The sequence below is a fragment of the Rhinolophus sinicus genome, chromosome 1 (genome assembly GCF_057876585.1).
Source record: "Rhinolophus sinicus isolate RSI-liver-muscle chromosome 1, RSI-T2T, whole genome shotgun sequence".
Classification (NCBI taxonomy): domain Eukaryota; kingdom Metazoa; phylum Chordata; class Mammalia; order Chiroptera; family Rhinolophidae; genus Rhinolophus; species Rhinolophus sinicus.
The window spans coordinates 91059048-91080735 of NC_142501.1; the positions used below are offsets into that span (position 1 = coordinate 91059048).

The window sequence follows — 21688 nt, forward strand, 5'->3', positions numbered from 1 at the left end:
AAGCATTTTCCAAAGGTAACTATGGGAGAATCTGATTTATTGATTTCATGTCAAACGACATAAAAGGCCCCCTGTCCCCTTCTGCAGTTTTCTAGGGTGCTGGATGGCAGCAACCCCGTTCTTTCAATAGGACCATCCTGACTCCTAGCTGGCCAACGCCAAGGTTCAGCGTTGCCTACAGTGAGTTAAAATCCTGTGGGGTTCAGGGGCAGGGTTGGGGTACAGGTGGGGGAAGTCCTGAAAGGCAGTGCTATTTTAGGGCTGTACAACGTGAGTGCAGGAAGGGGCTTAGTGATCAATGCCCACACCTCCATTTTACAGACGAAGCAGCTGAGGTTCAGAGAGACACGTGTCTTGCTCGAGTCTCCCAGCAGGCTTCAGTTAGCAATCTAGGGTGACCCAGTTAAGGTCACTTGGATAACACTGTGGCTGGAGGGCCTGCTCAGTCACAATGCCAGATCTCTGTGTTCTGAGGAGACAGTGGTGTTAGATCAGGAGCTGAATTGCCTCTTACCCCAGACGTTCTGTCTCAGTCTGAAGAGAAAAGAGGCTCTCGGCCTCCCAGGGTAGCAAAAGGCAAACACCCTTGGTTAACAAGAGCCCTTGAGAAAGTGACAAGGGTGTTGAAAAACACTGCACACACACACTTTCCTCTGTATCTTGCCTTTAACCCACTGCCTGCACTCAGGTGGTTTTAAAAGACTGAGCTGTCAAAGCCTTGAATGGTCTCTGAGGGCTCTAGGAGAGCTCTGCTCAGGTACAGAAAAACTGGACTTAACGTCTTCCGGGCAGAGCCACATGGCGCCACAGACAAAAGATTCTCAGAAAGGTCAGGCTTCTATCTGACAAGGCAGCAAAAACAAACCCCAGCACTTTCAAAGCTCATGAGCCTCCTGGGGAATCGCGGAAGGAGTGGGAGGCCATCAGTTTCTTTGGAGGGAAACCATAGCCAGAATGAATGGTCCAGGAGGGAGGGAATTTGTTCTAAGGACCATCGGATATAATTCAGGAAGTGTTTATTACCAGTGCATGGTATGTACAGCCCCAAGCTGTGTACTTGGGGCTGGGGTTACAGAATACATTTGGCCCCTGCTTTTCAAGGAGCATGGTGGGGGTATGACTTTCACACAGAAGTCAAAAGGCAGAAGCTGTGTTTAAGTCCAAAGAGAAAATGATCCAGAAGGAATGAAAACAATGTGTGAATTCATGTAGTTCTGAAAGGGTTTCATAGAGTAGGAAAATCTTTACCTACCATAGGCCTATACTCTTTAGTTAGAGGATGAATTATAGAGGGAGCGTTTTAGGATGGGAAACAGCTTGGGCAGAGGTAGAAATGAGCACGGGATCTCAACCTTTCCAACCTCCGCCGTACACAGGCTGTGCGCTAGAATCAGAAGTGTAAAGAATAAGAGCTTCTGCCCTCAAGGGTCGAGCATCATCATCTGTGGAGCCCACCTGGGTCACGGGAAGTTGTGGCAAAGATACTTTCGGTGTCCTGGAAGAGAGGGGCTTACATATTACTGGTACGCTCTGTCTGGGTTTAGAATGATTCCTTGAGTAAAGAGGTAGCAAAATAATTTAGTCCTCATGAGAACTCGAGAGTCCTAGCCTCATCAGCCTTGTATAGCATGGTGGTTACCATCGCAGGGTCTCAATGTAGACTTGGCTTTGAATCCTATCTCCAAGGATTTAGTAACTCTGTGCCATTTTCATTCACTTCTCTAAGCTCCAGTGTCCTCATCTGTGAAATGAAGATGATAATAGTAATACTTAACTCACAGGGTTGTTGAAAGAACTAAATGGAAAAAAAAAAAAAAAAAAAAAAGAAAGAACTAAATGGGGTGGGGCATAACCCATGGCTGGCACCCTCAGCCCATGGTAGCCACTGTTATAGCTACCAGTTTGTTGCCAAGGCCTGGTCTTGCAGTTGACTCTCTTGTCTGATTGTTTCCCAGATATGGAAAACCCTAAAGAGTCATTTCTTCCCTCTGGGGCCCTTTGGAGACCTCTCAGTGAAGGGAGAGTGTGGGAAGTGTGGGTATGGGTGTGGGAGAGGAGTCAGTTCCAGGGCCAATGGGAGATTGGAAGCCCTAAGAATATTCTACAGTTAACTGGGCATTCTGCGAAAAGCCCAGGAGGTAATTAGGAGACCTGAGTTCTGGAATGGCTCCACCCCACCTCACTAGGAGTTTCATTTTTCTGGACCACGGTTTCCTCATCTATAAAGTGAAGAGCTTAAATTAGACCAGTGCATCCCACTTTGTGGGAAGGGGAGAAGGTCATAATTACAGCATTGGGGTCCTTGGATCCATGCAAACCAAACACTGCCTACAAACCAAATCAATAATTTGTCTCACACGTAGGTGCTGAGCTAGTTTTCAAACACACAGAGATGCTGCAGAACTTTTAAAAATACATATTAAAATATTATGGAAGGCACTGTAGCTTTTTACCATCATGAATTTGTTTATTCATAGATACTAAAAGTATAATTACAATCCCTTGGAGGAATCCAACGGCGTTTTTGAAGTTTTAAAGAAGCACAAGCTTGAAAATGTTGGTTCCTACTGGATCAGATAAAGGACGTACTCAATGTTTCCTGGACCACGGCTCCTCATTCCAGCCTGACAAACAAGCACCCCTTCCCGTTTTGCCTCAATCTCCTTGAACAAATAGCATCTACTAGAATAGATTCTCCTGTAGCAGTGAAGACAAAATGGAAGGAAGAGGGACAGGTAAGAAAGCGTAGTGTTACTTAAGGAGAGGAAGACAACTTTTGTAAGAAAATATGGGAAATCTATATCAGGATTCTATATCAGTTTGGAGGTCTTTTTTAAAAAGTGACCTGTCCCTTCCCTGTATTTGTCATTGTTTCCCACTGCACACATGTTTGCAACACATGGGAAGTGGGAGGAGCTGGAATGTCCTCCAAATTCCCCTGACACTCAGTTCCCACCTTTATCCTCTAGAAACATGCGGCATTTTGTTTTGTTTAACTTTTCGGGAGGTCACAGCCCCTTTAAGAATCTGATAAAGGTTATGGACCCTGTTCCAGAAAAAATGCAGCCATACCTACACATACATACATGTATAATTCAACACATAATTTCAGGAGGTTCATCACCACTTGAACTCACCACGGACCTCCTTGGAGAATCATAGGCTCCAGGTTAGGAAATGCTGATGTTGTATGGGTTGATTTCAATAATTTTTAAATTACCTTCTATTAGCTTTTCATAGATTTAAGCTCTAAAAGTCCCATAGGACTTTTAATGGGACCTCTAACTGTCCTCTTACCCAACTGCCAGTGTAGGCTTCTTAGATTTTGAATACTGGATCAGAAAAAGGCTGCATGCTCTAAGGTGGAGCATCAGAAAAGTTGACCACCTCAAGGCTAGGTTCTCTGGGAAGCTGGTGTAAGGTGAAGGGAACCGAAACAGGGGCTTAGGAACAGAGTCCACTGAAGAGTGATGAGTCCCTCTCAACAGTCCTATTTTCATGTTTCCATCCTAGGAACTGTGGATCTGCAGACCGGTAGTCCTTGAAATGGAAAGCTGCTCATGTCCCCGCGAAGGATCTCCCAGCTTCCACCCTTCCTCCCACCTACCCACTGGGGCAGGTCTCCTTTACCTGCAGATCCTGTGTGAAGATATCTTTTCCTAGGGCTCATCCGCCTGCTGAGGCAACCTGCTTAGCCTGCTCAGTTCTGTGAGTCCCTGAATGAATAAGCCAAAGTCGGGGAGGTTGTTCCCATCCACACAAAACATCGCTCTGAATCTAAAAGCCCAGTGGTTATTTATCAACTTGATCCCAAGCTCAGCTGATCCAAGAGCATCCATCCTTACACTTAGTTTCCATCTAACATGTGCCCTGGGATGACTGAGAGGGCAGTAGGTCTGGAGGGGCTCAGGGGAAAACCAACAGGTCCACCAGTGAGAATTCAAGCTGCCAGGCTTGGCCAGGGAGCCACAGTTTGTACCAGGCAAAGGAAGTAAATTCCCCAAATACCAGGATATTGGGCAATAGTTCAAGAATGAAATTCATTGCTATTACAGCCCTTCCTCTATCCCCACCCTGAACTCTGTGTTCCATCCTTTTCCTCTACAATGTACTATGCAAATGTTTCATTGTTTCTCTATAATCTTATCCTACTGGGTTCAATTCTATCTCAGCATTCTAAGACCTGAAACCTATAGTTGTCTAGGTATCTTTATAGGTTGCGTGAGGGTATGAGCACTTCGAAGGAAGATTGGCAGGGGTGGGCCCTACATGTTCAAATCATTCCACCTAATTATTTTATTATTTGACTTTATTTATTTATTTATTTGGTGAGTTTAATGCCATTCTTTCTTTTATTTTTATTTATTTATTTATTTTAATTAAATTTATTGGGGTAACATTGGTTATTAACATTATTCTTTAATTTTTAAAATTACTTTATCCAATAAGTATTTACAGAGCTCTAATTAGGTTAGCATACTAGGATATGGAGGATATGGGGGAACATAAAGACGTACTAGGACATGAGAAAATATAAGAATGCATGCGATTTGAATTCTGCTTTCAAAAGCTTGCTGCCTAGTGGAGCAAATAAGATGCATAAATAAACCACAATACAAGGTAAAAATATATATACATACACATGTACATATATATAAAATATATATTTGCCCTAGCTTGGTAACTGTCACATAGCATGTGACATTTAAGTGGGACATTGAAGGATGGGTAAGGATTGGAGAGACAAAGACGAGGAAAAGGCATTCTAAGTGGAAGGAATGAAATGAAAAGAGACTTGGAAGCAGTAATGGGGAGCCTATATGTGAAGAGCTAATACAATTGACCCTTGAACAACCCAGTTTGAACTGCGGAGTCCACTTATATGCAGATTTTTAAAAAATAAATACATACAGACTATAACTGTATTTTTTCTTCCTTATAATTTTCTTAATATTTTTTCTCTAGCTTATTTTATTATAAGAATACAGTATATATAACACATATAACATACAAAATATGTCTTAATCAACTGTTTACGTTATTGGTAAGGTCAACAATAAGCTATCAGTAGTTAAGTTTTGGGGGAGTAAAAACTTATACATGAATTTTTGACTATGTGGGAGGCCAGTGCCCCTCACCCCCATGCTGTTCAAGGGACAACTGTAGTTCTGTTTGACAAGAACACAGGGAAGGGGAGTAGAAAAAGAGAAGGCTGGAAATCCAGGATGGACTTGGCCAGTGGAGGTCCTTGAATGTCAGGATTAATAGTAGTTTAGGATTTTGAGAGGAAACCCTGAAGGTTTCTGAGCGGAGGAGTTCATGATGATCATAGCTGTATCTTGGGAAGATTAATTTGGTAGTTCTGTGGAGGCAAGGTTGGAGAAAAAGTAAAAAAAAAATAAAAAAAAAATTGGGTCGTCACAGTGGGAAGGATCATTTAGAGGAGGAAACTTCTACAGGAGACTTCCACCAAGCTACTTTTGGTCAACTAAGCCTAAAGTGACCTTGACCTCTGTTTTCATTGGTACTCACTGTTTGGACCTCTCAAGGGAGCAATACAGTGTCGTTGTTAGGAGCAGACTTTGAGGTCCACCAAACCTAGGTGTGAATTATAGCTCTGCTACAAACTAACTTCTCAGAGCTTGTTCCATCGTATATAAAATGGGGATAATTATATTCAGATTTTTATAAAGATTAAATGAAATAATGTCTGTGAAAATACTTATTAGCACAGAGGGAAAGGGTAAGCAACTAATAAATGGTTGATATGATAATCAGTATCATATGACTCACATTGTAGATGTGTATAGAGCTATAATCATCTCTTTTATTACATTATAAACTGCTGGAGGGCAGGAAACTAGTTTTTGTGTGTGCCCTCAGTGCTTACATAACTTCTTATACTAGGCAAACAATGAATAAACAACATGATAGGTGAATAACTACAACGTAAGATTTTAATTAAACGTCAGAGAATCTGTCCTCTTGAATGAGGATGGATATTTTCTTGTTCGAAGTACTCTCTGTTCTCAGACGTATAATCACTCTGGCAGATATGGTGAGAAATCCTGAGGGAGGCTGGAGGCTGGTAAATTTGGGGATGGGATGAGTCAGTCCTCAAGACAGCACATTTCCAGTTCCAGTCCATGTGTGGGACTCCCTAGTACTGGTAAGCAGTAACCTGAAGTCACTAAGGCATCTGGGCTGGTTCTTAATGTCCATGGGATAAAGAGATATTCGTATGAAGCCTTCCTAACGACCAGCTGGCTGCCTCCATGGTAACGTGGAGGCCTGGAGAAAGAACTGGGTTAGCAAGGTGGCAGGACACAGCAGTGTTTGGGCCCTGGACTCCTGCTTTCTTTTCCCAAAAAAGTTTGGGGGCATTTCATTGCCCCAGAACTAAGAATCCTTGGACAATCCTTCTCCTCTCTGCTTTAGGGCCTGTTAACCACGGCATCCCTGAGTATTTATTGAGGTCTTACGACCTATGTATGCCTCCTACCTACAAGTCAGTGATGTGCTAAGTGCTGCAGGGGCTGTGAGGAAGGATGAGACAGGTGCCGGCCTGCAAAGAATTCATTCTATTGGAATAGGAGAGGTGAAACACAGGAAAATACAGCACATGGATAAGATATAAACAATGGAGTTAGGCCTCCTGGTTCAAAAACTTTCTCACTAGATGACACTGGGAAATATTAACCTGCATCTTGGTTGCCTTATCTGTAAAGTAGGATTCATTGTCTTAGAGGAGTATCACCAAGGACCAGATAGCTAGTGTAAAGTTTTTAGTACAGTAATGGCACAGAGCAAGCACCCCACATTTATTATTATTATTTTATTACTGAGTTAAATAATAACATCAGACCTGAAAAGCAACATAGGGCAATAGGGAATTTTCCAGGCCATCCCCTTAGACTTCAAATTTCTTGATAGAAGACAGTTCTGTCCTTTACTTTTATAGATTCCCCAAAACCCACCCCTGGCACCTTGCAATGAAACAGGTGCTTGAATATTTTTGGGAAATATAATTAAGTATATTTTAAATTTCCAAATGAATGGACTAGATAACTAGGAAACTTAGGACAGTGAGGCTGGTTGTGTGAGATGGGCAATCAGGGAAAGCTTCATGGAGAAGATGAGATTGAAGAGGATCTTGACAGATTTGGGAAGGATTTGCATGGATAAAGCAAAGAAAGGAGGATTCTGAGTATAAAAGCCTAGAATGGGCTGGGGGGTTCAAGAGAGGCAGGGGCAACTTGGTGGGCACAGCCATAGCACACTAAAGATGGCACCACTGTGCCCAGAGCCTGGGCTCAGAGTGTGGGGTGAGGCCAGGAGGTGGAGCCAGAATGCCCTGGGGCAGATTTGGGGCATGATGACAGGAGTCCATCAGCTGCTTGAGAGACCCCTGCCAAAATCCCAGTCGGCAAGGTCAACTCCTATCTGTGTTCCGGCTCCTCTTTCACAGCCTGTGCCAGACAGGAGGCCTCAGGCGTGAGGACCGGCCACAGGGACAGGCCAATCAGAAGGCAGGGAGCTGCAGCCCCAAGATCAAGGCCAAGCCTATAGAGGCCTGCAGACTCCCTCTACAGCTCTCTTTGATCCTCAGGCGGAGCTGATAAGCCGCTCCAGGTGGAGAAGCCCACGGCTCCCCAGGCCTCTGTCAGGCCTCTGCTTCGTGCCACTTTCCATAAGGGAAAGCAAGGTGCAGATTTTGTTTCCTTTTTGCATATTCTCTGAGGATCTTGCTGAGGAGTCTCTCCTCCCCTCCCAGAGGGTAAAAGCCTCTGCATCTCCTCAATGTTACAGCGTTCTGCACACAATGGACGCTCTTCCTCTCCATGGTGCAGAGTGACAAGCGTAACAGTTAGTAGCGTTTCCTCCTTTTACAGACAATGAAAGAACAAAAGTCCTCAGAGTAATACTTACATAATATACACCAGTCCCTACCTTACCCACTTTGCATGCATTAACTCATTTGATCCTCACCATAATCCTATAAAGCAGGTTCAATTATTCAGGAACTTGCCCCAGTTCACACAACAAGCAAGCAGGTCACACCACTAGGAATGTGGAATTAGAACCTAGGTGGTCTGGCTCCATTGGCCACTATGCAGTGCTACCTGGATGGAAATAGCGTTGGTCCGATAAAGGGGGGAGTGGGAACACCACCCAGGAATCCTGTCTTCCAGGTCCATTTATGCAATGACGCTACTCAAGACTTCGCTGACTGTCTAGGTGAGGAAACCGAGAATCTTCAGCCCCTGCTGGGTTCCCTCACTCAGAGGCTGGTGTGGGCACCTTGCTGCAAGCTCCCTTCTGAGCAGTCCTGCTGTCCCTAAGGCCCCACCTCAGCTCCTGTCCTCAGGTAAGTCCAAGAGAGCAGAGCGAAATTTTACCAAATTGCCCCCACGTTCCTTCCTCAGGAGACTGAGAATGCACTGGGGACTGCCTGCCTGCACGGCCTCTTTTTTTTTTTTTTTTTTTTCATTTTAAAGAAAATGGTAAACACCTGAAAACAGAGTTCCTGAAAGAAAGTGACTTTCTCGTCATAATTATAGCCAGAGTGGGCCACTGCTTTCTACCAGCAGGAATGCTGCTTCTAAATACAGCCTGCAAACAGCACATCCCCAAGGAGCACAACCCTCCCAGCCCAGCGGGTTCCCTCACTCAGAGGCTTCTGTGGGCACCTCGCTGCAAGCTCCCTTCTGAACACTCCTAGCTCAGCAGCGTGGCCTGATCCACTGACCCAAGTGAGTGAGGGAGAAGGAAGGAGGTCAACTTTATGCCTAACATTCTGGAGGGGAAGAGCTACTTCTTAAATATGTGCAAGAATCAAGGGCATATTTGAAAACATTTAAAAATGCCTTCACGGGTTGAGTGAGGATGGGGTGAGGCTCTAGGGCTATGGGGGGAAGAAGGAGAGGCAAAATGCAGAAGGGTTTGCGGGGAAGGACTCAGCAACAGCCCCTGTCCTACGCTTCGGACCAGGATCTTGCCAGCTCATTTTCTATTTCTAACCCAATGCCAGGCACTCGAGTGCTGTTCTACTCAACCCAGCAATTTGGAGACGGCAGTGGGTATGTGTATAACAGAACAGGATGGTCTCTGGACAAAAGTTCTGAAAGAAAACCAAAACGGAAGGCTGGCCCCCACACTCCCACTGGACAGTCTCTAATGACCCTTGGGGAATGTTCCAGACATGCACGGGCATCTGCAAATTCACTCACCTGGAGTTGCCTCTGCCTCCTGAGCCCTGGATCAAAAATGGGAAGTGCAAAGCCTCTCCTTGTGTTGTGTGTGCGTGTCATTTTTAATCATTCTGATTCACAAGCCCTTTTCTTGCTTCTCACCCCATGGAAAACAAAACAAAACAAAACCCACTAAAGCACAAAGGTTTCTAGGAAATTTTATCTGAAATTCCTGGCAGGCTGTAATAAGGTACGAATAGGGTAGAAAGAACTCTAGCTTTCTGCAACACTGCTTAGGGGCAAGCTTACCATATGCCTTTTAAAATTAGAGATTTTTTTACCACTTCAAAATCATACCAGAAAGGCAGGCAGATGAGAAGATAACAAGATTGTGAGGAAGCCCAAAATATTTGGTAAGGATTCTCAAGTTTGGGGAAGTTCAACTGAAATAGCAATTTGTGGGTGGAATATTAGCTGGGAATTGGCTGCAGAATTACCCATAGACTGAAGGGACGCCGGGGGTGAGGGGGAGGATGAAGTATGGAAAAGGGTTCAGTAAAGCTAGGAGTCCCATACGTTCAGAGTTTAAGATCCTAACCAGCCCAAGGGTGTCTAAGGCATAACCAGTAAGTAGAATCAGAGATTCCATTCAGCAAGAACAGACAGGAAAACAAATCTCTTTTCTTTGTTTGTCCTGGTTGAAAACCAAACACAGTAGCCACTGAAGAAATTCCAGTGTTGGGAGTGTTCAGGCCAGGAAGGGAGGATGAAAATGCAGCCAGCCCCTGACCACAGGGGAATCAACCTAATGGCTCCTCACATGCCACTGTCCAACACTGCGCTCAGGAATGTTGACAGGGGTCCTTGTATTTCCCCTGGTTCCAGCCCACAGGACACCTCCTGCTTACCCTCTCTTTTCCTGTGACATCCTGCCCCACACCAAATATCAGCTGACAAGGCTCAGCTGGGACTGAGCAGCCCGAACCACATGTGTGCATCACAGGTAATTTCCAGCTGCTGTGGGGAAGCACTAAATGGAGAGAAAATACTAGGCTTAGCATCTAGGGTAATGGAGGAGGGAAGGAGTGGGGAGGAGGCTCTAAAGATCAACTGCAATGTTCCCCAGTTTTCATGCTCCTTCTCAACATAGACCAATTCCAGTTGATCCACTAAGAGCTTTCAAAAACTCGACCTTTTGCAGAAAGAGGAAACTAAAATTATAGCCCTGCCTGTAGCTTGGAAGTTTTGGAAACATGGCCCCACAGTGAGGCAATCTGGGGAGAATGCCAAAGCAAACCTGAACCAGAAGTGGAAATTTTATGCCATTAACACAAAAGGTTAGTGGGCCGGCTTGAACTTGGGCAAGATCTCGTAGGATCTTAGATCCACTGCATTTTCTAACAGTGGATTTCATTTAGAAGGGTTACAAAATACACCTCAGTCTGATGTTGTACTCGGGGTAAATATCTACTACTTTTCTTTCCAGGGAAATCCTATGAAAACTGAATCGCTGAATCAATTCTTCTTCTCTAAGAATCTCTCACACCCCTCCTACACCAACTTACCTAAAGCAATGCCCCATTCCTCTATTTAAAAAAATTAATCATGTTATTTAAGAACTTTTAAGGTGTCCTACTGTCTACTAAATCAAGTACACATTCCTTTGTGGAGTTATTTAAAAATCCTACATAATTTACCACACCCCACATAGACACTAGTGCTCTCCCACACACACCCTCTGATCTGGACACACTGGCCTTCTCACTGTCCCCAGATAGCTGACGCATTCCTGCCTTTGCATCTTCATACCAGTATCCTTCACCCTAAACTCTGAATCTGAATTTACTCTTCCTCTTTAACAATCCCCAAAAGGCCCCGCCTTTGGAGATTTTGCCAACTATTTCAATTTTCATCACAACATTAAATTCCTTTGCCTCTAAGACTTTAACTCCTCATTCTCCTTCTCTTTGAGGGAGTGGGTACAAGAATGAGAAAGAGATTGGAAGAAACCATAGACTTAAAATGGAACACAGCAGACATATAGACCAATGGAATACAGAGCCCAGAAACAATTAGCCAGAAATAATTGTTTTTTGACAAGGGTGTCAAGGCTAGTCAATGGGGAAAAGGCAGTTTCTTCAACCAATGGTGCTGGAAAAGTTGGATATTCCCACTGAAATTGGACCTTTACCTTATACCATATATAAAAATTAATTCAGAATGGATTAAATATCTAAACTTAAAAGGTAAAACTAAAAAAAAAAAAAAAACTAAAAAAAAAAAAAAAAAAAAAAAGAGGTAAAACTATAAAACTCTTAGAAGAAAACAGAAGGGAAAAATCTTTATGACATTGGATTTGGCAATGATTTCTTGGATATGACACCAACATGACAGATAACACAAGAAAAAATAGGTAATTTAGACTTCATAAAAATTAAAAACTTGTCATTGAAGGACACTATCAAGAGAGTGAAAAGACAACCCACAGAATGAAAAAAAATATTTGCAAATCATACATCTGATAAGGGATTAATATGCAGAACATAAAAATAACTCCTATAACTTAAAGAAAAACAACAACAAAAAAAACAAAGAACCCAATTCAAAAATGGACAAACAACGGGAATAGACATTTCTCCAAAAAAGATATACAAATGGCCAATAAGCACATAAAAAGATACTCAACATTATTAATCATTAAGGAAATGCAAATGAAAACCACAATGAGGTAAGACTTCTTGCCCATTAAGATGACTATTATAAAAAAGAAAAAAGTATTGGCAAGGATATAGAGAAATTGGACGCCTCATTAGTATTGAAAGCTGGTGAGAATGTAAAATTACGCAGCTGCTGTGGAAAACAGTATGACGGTTCCTCAAAAAGTTAAACATAGAGTTACCATACGATCCAGCAATTCCACTCCTAGGTATCTACCCAAACGAACTGAAAGCAGCGACTCAAAGCGGTGCTTGTACACTAGTGTTCACAATAGTCAAAAGTTGGAGACAACCCAAGTGTCCATCAACAAATGAATAAACACAATGTGTTCTATAATACAAGAAAATATTATTCAGCCTTAAAAAGGAAGGAAATTCTGACACATGCTATAACACAAATGAAACTTGAAAACATTATGTTAAGTGAAAAAAAACAAACAATAAATATTGTATGATTCTACTTATATGAGGTACCTAGAATAGGCAAATTCCACAGAAAGTAGAATGATGGTTGCCAGGAGCTGGGGGTAAGGGAAATGGGGAGTTATTGTTTAATGAATATGGAATTTCTGTTTGTGATGATGGAAACATTCTGGAAATAGATAGTGGTGAGTTCATGGTTGCACAATATTATTAATGTAGTAAATATCACCGAATTATACACTTAAACATGATTAAATGGTAAAATCTGTGGTACAGATATTTTACCACAATAATTTAAAAAACAAATAGAATCTGAATCCAGTTATGAGGAAACAATTAGACAAATCTAAATTGTGGGTCATTCTCCTGAATGACTGACCTACACTCTTCAAAAATGAGGAAACAATTAGACAAATCCAAATTGTGGGTCATTCTCCTGAATGACTGACATAAAAAAGGGAGTAGGGTACTATTATAGATTAAAAGAGACTTAAGAGACAGGACATCCAAATGCAGTGAGTAATCCTTGATTATGTTTTAATTTTAAAGAAGGGAGAAAAGCTATAGAGGGCATTGTTGTGTGCACAATTGGGAAAGGTGATTATGAACTGTAAATCAGTGCTGAATTTCTTCCAAGTGATTGATACTGATGTTGGGGTGATGTAGGAGAATACATGTTGAAGTATTTAGGGATGGTGTCTGCAACTTACTATCAAATGGAAGGTAAGAATGTGTATCTATAGAAAGAAATACAGTAAATATGCAAAATTGATGAAAAGTTCAAGGATATTCTCCGTACTAGTCTTTCTACATTTCTGTATTAGAAAATATAAAGTTAGAGTTAAAAATGGGGTAGTCATTTTGGTTCCCAAGTGACCAAGGATACGCTGATTTTCTGTGACTCTGTGAGCAAAATGTTAGTCTATTTGCCACATTGGGTCATCCTGTTTTACTGAATTCATGTCTCAGAGTTGCCAGAAGTAGTTGAGAGGTCATTTGGGTGAGACATATCTATGCCACCTACCTTGACCACTTCAGGTTCTACTGTGTTGTATTCTTGTGTGTAGCAAGATTTTAAGTCCCCAAGGGTAGGGCCATGTCTCACTTTTCTTATAACCCCCTTCCCCGAGATCCCCAGCCTCATGCTTTGTACAGAGCTAAATCCGTAGTAAGTGCCTAGTAAATATTCTTCTATTTATTGACTATCCCATCAGTATAGAGAGAAAGGCATGTATAGAAGTATAAGTAGTCAAAAATGGGGTCAAAAGGTTTACTGCAACTAAGGTTTTAAAATGCTGCTGGGTAGGGCCTTGCAGAAGGAATGTCAAGTGTGGGCTTTGACACAATCTAATTCTCTGTGGCAACCAGGTGTTACTGACTTAGCAGTGATTAGCACTTAGGGGTGGAGTAAAAGAAATACAGTCTTGGCAAAAGCTTATGAATACCTGAGAACAGAACGTCCTCAGCTTGGCCCTCTGGGGCAACTGCTCTCAGAACCCTGTGAATCCTTCCCAAGGAAGCAGGACCAAAGGTCTGAGGACCTCCAAAAATGTAGTTCCCGTTCTGGCTCCTTGAGCAGAGTTGCTGGGCCTTGCAGGATCTGCTCTCCATGGGATTCCAGGAGAACAGCAGACGCCTCCATCAGACAATGGAGGTGAGAACAGTCCCCTGCACGGCGTTAGAAGGAAGGTGCTGCCCACGTGCAGGAGAACACCTAGGCCTGCTGCATTCCACCTCCAGCTGGGACACCAGCATGCTGCTGTGTTGCAGCTTGTTAAGGGAGTGTAGACTTGTCCTTCTTGTCTTGAGTAATTTTTCAAGAGGCTGGAAGAACTAATGGGTAAATTTCTTCTCTGGCCCAGCCAGGGCTTCTAGAAGGCAGGCCCTCAGCTCCAGTATTATATACAGTGCGTTGTTGTTTCCTATTAAATTACTAGCATTGACACTTAGTTTTAAATTCAATTTAAAATTGTATTACATACCTTCTTGTACTGGTCTTTGATTATTTCATCTGAGTCCCCAATTCCTCCATAAAGTTACAAGCTTCTTGGGGAACCATGCTCTATGTTGCTTTGCTATCTATGTTTCCTCCCACATCCTGTACTGTACAAAGTAAACATTAGATATACAATAACTATATGGGAATGTGTAAATATTTCTGTGTATACTGTATGCTGTATATTTATATTATGTAATAGTCAAAAGGATGAGGTCAATCTACGAATTTTGATATGGAGAGATCCCCAATTCATATTGTGTCAAAAAAAGAGCAATCAGGTACAGTATGAAATACTTTATGTAGAAGGGACTTGTAGAAGAAACAAGGGCTTGGTCCACATATATGTATATTTCCTTCCTCATACATACCTGTTGTGTGGGGTGGCCTGCGGGGCCTCTAGTCCCTCTCTCCTCATAAGAATGCAGGATATGGCGAGGCCAAAAAGGAACACCCACGGAGCCATAGATAGGGGAGTGATACCACTATAGTCTCACTGGAGGCTGGATCCACACGACCTGCAACCTGCTGTCCACTTCTCTGCCTGCCACCCAACCGACCAATTGACCAATCAGAGCAGCCGTGGCAGTTATATCAGTGGCTAATTGGCTAACTGATTACAGCTGATGGCCAACTAGCCACAGCTGACGGCCATCTACTACCCAAGCCAGCACTTTTCCACGTGAGGCTGAGAGCCTGGAAACTGCTCTTTGGGACTCTGTCCCCACAACACTCCTAGTCACAGACATCATTATAACCAGTGTAGTAGAATTCAGTAATTTCCTGTATTTTCCTTTTCAAAAAGAATTGTTAATGTTATGTACATAATATGTGTAAGGCAGTTAGCATAGGAGTTGCCACAATACTAGTCACACTTATATAGCACTTATAGGGGGCAGGCATTGTTCTTAGTGCTTTACATAAATTAATTCATTTCACCCTCATAATAGTCCTCTAAGAAACTGAGGCACAGAGAGGTTAAGCAATTTGCCTTAGGTTAGACAGCACAGCAAGGAAGTGGAAGACCTAGGATTCAAGCTCAAGCAGTCTAGCTCTAGAGTCTGTATTCTTAACCATTATGCTGATGGTGTTCAGTAAATGTGTCCCTATCCCCATCACTTTCCTCCCTTCTCTGTGCTTCTACATCTTTTGTATGCCTCAGTGATGGCACTCAGAACATTGTGTGAGAATTAACTGAAAAGGAAAAAAAAATCCCATTCCCCACCCTAACTTATAGCTTCATCTGTGGATTTGAAGGTTTGAGTTACCCATGAGGAGCTCCTGATGCCTTTTGGAAACTATGGGTTGTCACTGAGCGAGCATGACCATTTGCCACAACTATATTTAGTCATGTGGTATACATAAATATCCCTGGCAAGTGACTCCTGAGGATGGTTTTAGCTTCAGCTGTGGATCTTATCAAATAGAAGCTCTAATCTTAACAGGCATGGTTGATGACGGTCCAGGTGTAATGAATCCTACGTGATCAAAGGTGGAGGTAGACCTGGTAACTTCCCGAGGATCATAGGCCTAAGGTTTCTAGGACTCTGATTCTTGCCTCCTTGAAGCCTTGAGGCATTAAGTGATATTGCCTAAAAGCAACTTAGGAGGCTTTCCCCCGGGCTCAGGTCCCCAATACTGTGTTGGAGACTGCACTGCATTTCGTGCGGTTTCAGATTAAATCAGTATGCCTCAAATTTGCCAGACCTACTGTCACAGCAGTATGTATCCCCATTTCACACATGGAATGTTTGCTCTCTGGCAGCCAAGTGCACTTGGAATTGGCAGTGATGATGTCATCAAGCAGGAAAGCTGAGCAGTTAGTCAGATGATTAACACATTATTGGGATGGAGGAGCTGAGCATCACATGATGAAAATATCTGGGCATTGCGGAATCAGGAGTTTCCCAGCTTGGGGGCAGCCTAGAAGCCATCATATCCAAATTCCTAATCTTACAAATGTGGAAACTAAAGCTTTAAAAAAAGGGTAAATATCAGGGCTTCTGGCCTGAGGAAAGCTGAAGTGTAGTTCTCCTAATGCAACATACTCCAGAGGTGAGCACTGGTGAGAACTTCAGTGCTCAGCTATGGCCATTAATTCATCCCAGGGATCTGGTGACTTCTCTTGCTCTTCCCCTTTTAGCAGTGTTTTTTATTTTTAAATGTCCAGTTTGTATTGTGTTTACTCATATGTTAAAGGAGAATCACTCCCACTCCACCCTCCTCTTTGGCTCGAATGCCACAGACCTCTCCCTACTTCAGTAGCAGATGATTGAGGGCTGTAGGGTGAAGATGGGGTAAGAAGTGATCTTCATAAATCGTCATGTACTCTGTGTAGGGATCTGTCATGCAGGGTCTCTGGTCCCACTCCCCACACAAGAACTCAGGATATGGGGAGGCCAAAAAGGAACAACAACGGAGCCATGGATAGGGGAGTCATACCACTATATTCTCGATGGCAGCTGGTTGAGACACAAAAGCAAACATCCGCCAGTACCCCAACGAGGAGTCTTCCTGCACCACAGTCTTGCTGGTGGCTGGGTGAGACACAGGAAGTAGGATCAACACGATCCGCGATCCGCAATCCACTCGCTAACCGCACTTGCCAGCCGCAATCTGCCGTCCGCTTCTCTGCCAACCCACCAACTCCCCAGCATAGCCACGGCAGTTATATTAGAGGCTAATGGCTAACTGGTCACAGCTGATGGCCACCCAGCCACAGCAGATGGCCATATACTACCCGAGCCAGCACCTTTCCATGTGAGGCCGAGAGCCTGGAATCTGCTCTCAGGGTCTCTGTCCCCACAGAATCTTAAGGTATGGGTCCTCCCGCTGGTTTTCAGGTTTTTCTCTTATGTAATTATGTTCGTAAATTGTTTGACAAATTGCTTGTGCTATTTTTAAATAATAAAAACCAGCCATTGCTTCACTGTTGTCTCATCAAAACAAAACCCCTGTGTATAACACTCGGTTTTCAGAGCTACCATTTACACCTTCTCAAATATTCCTATCCTCTCACTAAGGGGTTGTTCTGGGATGATATGTCTATTCTTTGAGCAAAGCAGTATAGGATCTGGAAGAATGTGGCCCTTCTCAAGCATGCTGAGCACCTGAAAGCGATTACACTGAGTTGCTCCCCGCTCCGAACTCTCCCTTTCTCTAGATTGATCTTGTTTATGATTGATTTGCAGGTGAATTCCAATTGGTGAGGCTTTGGACAAATAGAATGCCTAGCTCTGAATAGATCCCTGTGCTAAAGAAACATGTTCCAGGGGAAATCTTTTCTCATATTGCCCTAGGGCTAAGTTATTTCCTAGTCTGGCCCCCAAAATGTCTTTGAAATGTTCGAGAGAAAACCACAGGCCGAACCTAGATTTAATATCTGACCTAATTACAGTTTCAGCCTTCTGCAGGAATGTAATCTTAACCTGTAAATCTGGTCAGTACCAATGAGGTAATCTGTCACATGCACCCTCTCCATAGCTCCCCCCAAGGAAAGTGAGGCAATCTGCCTGATAAGACACGGCACCCCCTCCCCAAGGGAAGGTAACCTGAACAAATCCTTTCTTTTCTTTTGCTAATAACTTTCTTATCCCCACACAGTTTCTGTCTAAAAAAACCTTCCATATTCTAGGCTCATCTCTACTTGCTAGATTCATGAATCGCTTAATAAAGCCAATTAGATCTCCAAATTTACTCAATTGATTTTTGTTGTTGTTGTTCTTTAACAGAAAACAGTGTGGCTTTCCGGTAGAATTTAGCTGTCCACCACATTCTACGACATAGCCCCGGCATAGGCCTCAGCCAGAGAACATGGCAGGATAAATGTGCTCAGAGTCAGCCTACCTAGGATGTGAATCCCAGTTGCAACACTCTACTAGGTGGGCATTCAGCAAATTAATTTCTCTGAACTTCGAGTTTTCTCATCTGTAAATTGTAGTTAATGATAGATTCAGTTTCCCTGAAATATCAGAAAAAAAATATATATGTAAAGTGCTTGCTTGATACAAGAAAAAGGCTCAGAAAGCGGTAGCTATTATTACTAATAACATAAGGGAAGCCCAGGGGAAACTAAGCAGGAAACGAAAGGTTTCTCTGCGAAGAAGCAACCGAAATAGCCCTGACTGGGCTCCACCCACACGTCGGCCAGTCCGCTCGGGAGGGGGAGAGGCAGGAAGAGGCCTCTCTGCCTCCCCCAACCCGAAGCCAGTCGGACTGTCAGTGCAGACCCAGCCAAAGGCCGAGCGGAGCTGGGGACTGAGGGGGTTGTTTTGCTTTAGAAAAGGGTGAGGACTGCGCTCGGCCTTCTCACGGGGGAAGGAAGAGATAAAGCCACGTTAACAAAAGCTCAAGGCCAAACGCAAGGGAGGCCCCAAGGCCGGATGGAGGAAGTATATCCTAAGGCCCGCTTCCCCTTAGCAGCTTGCAGGGCCGCAGTCAGCTGACTTTGGGTTCGCAGGCCTAGCCCTCGGGGTTCTGGGCCCCCCCCCCCCGTCCCGCCCCTGGCTTGATCACCCCGCCCCCTGGGCCTGATCGCCGGCCGGGTGGTCCCAGGGGCGGCCTCTTCGCAGCCAATCAGCGGCTGCCGGGCCGCTCCACCTTTTCCGCTTGGTTCTCCCCTGCCTTTTGGGGGGCACTTTGGACAAGGGGAAGGCCATTCTGCCGAGTATTCCTTCAGAGGACGTAGTCTCCTCTTTATGAAAAGAATATTCACATTTCCATGAAGGCCTCTGCCAGGGAATGCATCACTTCAGGACAAGGCAGGCTGCCCAAGGTTCGCCGTGGCCGCACTGGGCCTGGTCTGTTCTGGAGCTTTCAGAGGATCCATCAAGGGCTATTTAGTGCTTCAGGAAACAGTACGCTGTTTCTTCCCTCCAAAACCACCCCATCTGTGACCCTAACTGACCCCCTCCCTTCCAGCTTGCTCTCGGACACGATTGCAGCGTATCTCAGCTTCCCAGCCCTGGTTGGGGGAGGGGAAGGGAGGGTAGTACTTGTAAGCAAGAAACGTTTGCTGTGTGGAAGCTCCAGCCCTCAGGCCTAAATCCACCCAGCTGCTAGAGGGTGTGCACACTAAGGAAAGGGAGACGAGAAGGGACACTTGATTTCTGCCCCTTCTCTGCGTGGAACTTAACTTTTGTCTTCTCACTCAATCCTCACAAGAACCCTGTAGGGAGGTGTACCGTTATTCCAGTGGTGGAAATGAGAAAACTAAGGCTCTGAGGGTCTGGTTTGCAACGAAGCCAATGTTGTCTCTAAGTGACTGGGCTCTGTAGCCAAGACACCAAGTAGTGTCTAGACCCAAACCCCCGTGGTTCCCTTTCTTGCTTTGGGAGCAGACAGCAAGGGCAGTAGATACGTCCTAGAGCAAAGTTAAAGGCTTTCCCATGCCGTCTCACACCTGGATGCAGTCAGTCCACTGCTTAAGTAGAGACCACTTTGCCACTTTGGGGGGCATCGAGTTACTGAAGCATCTTTTGGACTGTAGAATAATAGCACCTTTCCTTGACCCCAAAAGCCTGGGTCAGCTGCCTCCTACAGCACCTCGATACCTCTTTTTGGTAGCCCTGTCACACTAGGTATTGCAGTTGCCTATTTTCTTATCTGTCTCTCGCTAGATGAAGGGAAGCTGCCTGAGTTGCAGGAAGCCTGTCTTTACTGTAACCTCAGCATTTAGCTGAAATGCCATGCTCCAGGTCCCAGAACGTTTGTGTTCCCCAGGAACTCCGTTTGCAAACCGCTGCACTAGAGTTTTCAAATTAAAAGTAAGGCGTTAAGGGAAACTGAGCACAATGTTAAAAACCTGACCTTTAACAATATGACATTAATAACAATGGCTGTCATGTAGTGAGTGTTTATTATGTTACAGGCATTGTCCTAAGTGCTTTAGTGCAGTGCTCCTCCAACTTAAATGTATATTTGAATCACCTGTGAATCTTGTTAACCCACAGATTCTGATTTCAGTATATCTGGGGTGGGGCCTGAGATTCTGCATTTCTTACAAGCTCTCAAGTGATGGTGCATGAAATCATACTTCGTGTAGCAAGGCTTTGGTGTGTTAACTTATTTTTTATCTTCTTCATAGCCATATGAACTAGGTACCACTATCACTCCCATTTTACACACAAGGAAACAGAGGTTGGGTATCTATGAACTTAGGTCAAAATAAATACATTTCTGGGCAATGAGGGAGGAGAGAACGGTGTGAGCGGGGTACAGTTGTAGAAGGAGAAACGAAATTCTTGGCAGAGGAAACAGTATTTACAAAAGCCTGGTGTGCAGGGGACGTGGACGGGCCACAGAGAGGGCTGTTTCACCCATTAGGCCCCATACGTGACGTCCTCAGGACTGTGAACTTTCCAAAGGCCCCACATATTTGAGACTTGAAAAACATTTGTCAGCACCTATATATGACAACTGAACATTCAAATTAATCGTTTCAACATTCAAATAATTAAAAACCCTTTCAAAATTTTTACATGAAAAAAATTCACATTTGGTGAGTAATACAAGTGTATTTTAATACATTTCATAGAAAATGGCGGAGGGGGCTTTCAAGCGTAGGGCCTGGCCTACTAAGGATAGGACAGGCCCTGACCGCTTTGGGTTTGGATGTAATTCTGAGGGCAGCTGGGAACCATGGATAGAAGCAGGAAAATGTTCTCTGTGGCTACAGTGAGGAGAGTGGGTTGGAGGGAGGCCAGACTGAAGGCCCAGAGGCTAGAGACCAGATAGACGTTTATAGTTGTCCACACTGCAAGGCAATCTCTCCTCACTGCCAAGATGAACATAAAATGATGGCATTATACAACCCCAATTATTCTTTGATTTCTTGGTACCCCAATCTGACTCAGCGTTCTAAATTTACTTAAGCTTTGGGGACAAAGATTGCCAACTCCTTTGTCATTAAGGCCAGTGATGTGACAGTCTAGGGGAGGTATTTAAGAGCACACCCCTTGAGTCAGACAGTTGTGAGTGCCAACCTCAGCTCTGCCACTTGCTGGCTCTGTGACTTTGCATAACTGATTAAACTTCTCTGAGCCTTGGATATCTTATTGGTAAAATGGGCATAATACATTCCTCACAGAATTAAGTGAAATAAACTATATACAGTGGGTCCCACAAAATAGGTATATACTCGTATAAAGGGTAGCTATTATGACATATGTTTCATTGTTCTGAGATCTAGTTGAGCTTTCTCTAGGAGGAAACAGAGGGTGGGGTAAATCGTTTAATCTTTTCGTCAATCTTCTGAGGTACAAATTTTTATCCCCATTTTACATATAAGAAAACTGGGGCTCAGAGATTAGATAATTCAGTGAACTAGGGGCAGAAAGCAGGGATCTTGCAAGAAGTGGGAT

The 21688-nt window shown here is 43.8% G+C and overlaps 1 protein-coding gene and 1 long non-coding RNA gene across 2 annotated transcripts in view; one reads left to right on the forward strand and one right to left on the reverse strand.

Annotated features, from left to right (window-relative positions):
* NINJ2 (ninjurin 2) overlaps window positions 1–21688 on the reverse strand; it is an 84201-nt gene that overhangs the window by 53611 nt on the left and 8902 nt on the right. The window lies entirely within an intron of this gene.
* Window positions 277–14354, forward strand: LOC109434424 (uncharacterized). The gene is made up of 4 exons (XR_012493814.2): window positions 277–2735; window positions 3514–3708; window positions 8193–8753; window positions 9032–14354. It is a non-coding gene; the product is annotated as an uncharacterized LOC109434424 (long non-coding RNA).